Source organism: Helianthus annuus, chromosome 3 (assembly GCF_002127325.2).
Source record: "Helianthus annuus cultivar XRQ/B chromosome 3, HanXRQr2.0-SUNRISE, whole genome shotgun sequence".
Lineage (NCBI taxonomy): Eukaryota > Viridiplantae > Streptophyta > Magnoliopsida > Asterales > Asteraceae > Helianthus > Helianthus annuus.
This window is the reverse complement of record NC_035435.2, coordinates 141022035-141024449: the sequence shown is the minus strand read 5'-3', so window position 1 is coordinate 141024449 and position 2415 is coordinate 141022035.

Here is a 2415-nt window from a genome sequence, read left to right as displayed (position 1 = left end):
GTTGTTTCACCCTTGTCATCTTCTTCCTCGAACCCTCTTCCCCACACTTGTTATTTTGAATGCCTGATATGGGAAGAGGTTCGGTACACACATTCATCTCATCAGACTGCCCTGCCTCCTCATCCTCACACACCATCTGATCCACCAGTGACTCTTCATCAGATAAAGGATTCATTGGTGTGGTATTATCCTCCACAACCTCCTCCTCCATGTGAGAATAATCTCTAATATCAACAGGTAATGGTGAGAGACGCTCTTCTATTTCTATCTTCATTTTTAATTTCTGACACTTGGAAACTAGGCAGCTGATTCGATCTTCATCGGAAAGGTTGGGTGCTGATAAATACTGCTCGAGTTTGGACAAAGTCACTTCCAACATAGCAAGTTGTTTCTCCTCCTCGGTCTGATAAATATAAACACCCTCAGGCTCAGAATATTCCTCGGGATGATACTGTCGGTATCCCTGATACGGTGTTGAGATGTACGCATCCATCATTTTTTTATTCCAATACTCTGGATTTTCCAAATACACCGCGCACACATCCTCATCATAAGAAGTATGATAAAGACCGCAACAGAAACATCGTCCATCCGTCCTTGGCTCATAATAAGTATCCTCGTCCCGATCCCATCCATCAGAGTAATAACCATCCTCCACTGTTGTATCATAATCATAAAAATATGGTGGAGGGGAAGGATTATCATAGCAAGGCATCGGTCGTTCTGCCAATTTCGCTCTTTCCCGTCTAAATCGGGCCTCGTGGCAACCGATACACGGGTGAAGTGGTTCCCTGCACAAAATGCATCTAAGAGAGGTGCATAATATTGTAAGATCTGTCATCCTGCACAAACACAAAAACACAAGAACCACGCATAAATCTGAACAAAACAAAACAAAACAAAACAAAACTGACACTATTTTTGGATTTTTATTTTTTTATTTTTTTATTTATTTTTTATTTTTTTTATTTTTTTACTAAAACTTAACACTAAACACTTTGCGCACGCCTCCCCGGCAACGGCGCCATTTTGATGTCTGTCGTTAGTGACATGCAAAAACCGAAATAAACTAGTAGCTAGAGTAAGTCGGATATCGAACCAGAGGAGGATTGTGGAAAGTGTTATGATGCTAAGTATTAATTAACTACTACTAAATTGAAAACTCAGTTTGATTGATTGTGAGAATTATCTAAATTAACAAGTAAAAATTGTGGTTTAAAACAATGATGAGAAAAGGTGATCACTACGGGATTCAGATTCTGTAATTACTAATAACCTAGTTCTGATTTTATTGGATGCTATTGATTGAATAGTAAATCTGTCACATCTACCAATTACCTATGCAGTTCAAAATCTTAATATTAATTGATCAGATAAATATTAAAACAAACATACATAGAAATCATTCAATCAACAAAAGCATAGTTGGATTCAAAACATAATTATAACTCTGACTGTCACTCAGGATTTGTCTGTCACACAAATAATATAATTATGTAAATAGTCGGCTGTCACCCGACTACAAATCCAAATCTCAATACAAACAGAAACTAGAATTAAAAGTGTCTCACAAGAATCATTCACCCGAAGTGTCCACGAGAGATTTAGCCGCTCATCTCGGTTGGTTGATCTTCAAAGTCCGATACACGGTTGAAACCCTCTTCTCTGCCGTCGAAGATGTGTTGATCAAGATGTATTGTTTTACTCCCCAGTTCACGTGATGCCTTCCATGGGCCGTCCACCCCTGTCAAATATGATGGAGCCCTCTCACCTCTCTCTATTCGGCCCAAAAGAGAAGTCCAAGATGTATCGATTCTTTATGATGGCCCAATCAATATTTTGATGGAACATAAAATAATCAACACCACCACGTGAGAATTTTTGCCATCAATATGGTCATGAGAACATGTGAGATGATGATTATTATTTCGAAAACCAAGGCCTCCCCCAATATTCACGTGCTCCCTCAGAAGTCAGCCCAATATGTCGGCCCACTATGATGATGTTAATTCCTTTATGCAGTCAAAAGTGATGATCCCATATATGGCTTGATGATACATGTATGTTGACAAGAAAAACTCAAAAGTCACGTGAATCTCTATATTGTGATGGAATTATGATAATTCAAAGTGATAGTCAATATATTAATTCTGCCAACAATCTCGTGCCCCAAGAATTAGGGTGTTAACCAATAACACGTGCACTGCTTTGTTCTTTCAACTTTGTCGTATTACGTGTTTTACCTGAAAAATTACAAACACACGTAGTCAACATATTCAACACATATAATTGCTTAAAACACAATAACACGTGTAATATAAGCACTTTAACACCCGGGTTTCACACTCTCCATCACATCCCCACACTTATCCTTGATTGTCCTCAAGCAACCATTACAAACATTAGTCACCATAT